Consider the following 812-nt stretch of genomic DNA (forward strand, 5'->3'; position numbering starts at 1 on the left):
CTTGCCAAGTCAGAGGGGTAGCCTGTGAAACCAAGGAGAGAATTTAATATTAAAAACAGTAAAGGCAAGATACAAAGTAGCAAAGGCCCATCAATTCGATCACCAACCTGAGAAGCTCAAACCATCGTACCAAAATTTTCTTCTCCATCAGCGAACTCACATACAGGACGGTTGTACTGGCGTGGTAGAGACACGGTCATTGTTGTCATGAAAGCAATAGCTGTATAAGGGGAAATTTTCTCTCCAGCGGCTTTTGGTGATGAAACCCATGTGGAAGTGGCTTTGACAGGAGAGGAAAGTGACTGTGGCGTCCTTGCTTTGTTTTCATCATCACCGAGCAGTAAGGACCAATAGAAGGTGTAGGTGCCTTGTGGAAGATCGGCCAAGCAGCTTAGGCGACGGTGGAGCACGGAAGGGACAGTGGATTGCACACACAAACAAGGAGAACAGCAGAGTGATGTCGCCGCAATGAAGGGTGCGGATTCTGGTCCCTTGCGCAACGTGAAGATAGTGACGGTGACCTTCGATGCTGAACAAGAAGCTTTTATCTTCTCCATCGCCCACTGCTGGTTGTGCTATGGAAGAAATAATTAGGGCCTCATCCTACGAACAATCATGATAGACTAGGTGTTGTTACAGTGACGGGGGGACGGCGAGATCGTGCCGGTGAGAAACGCGAGGACGATTCGGTGTAGAGGAGGACGACTGATTTGCTAAGGGGAGCAACTGCAAGGTAGGCTCGTTTCAGTCTCACGTGCAACGTAGGTTTGAAATCCGGGGTCGGATTTGGAATAGGGGTTCTGTTTCGGATC

This window comes from Arachis duranensis, chromosome 7 (assembly GCF_000817695.3).
Source record: "Arachis duranensis cultivar V14167 chromosome 7, aradu.V14167.gnm2.J7QH, whole genome shotgun sequence".
In the NCBI taxonomy this organism is placed as follows: Eukaryota; Viridiplantae; Streptophyta; class Magnoliopsida; order Fabales; family Fabaceae; genus Arachis; species Arachis duranensis.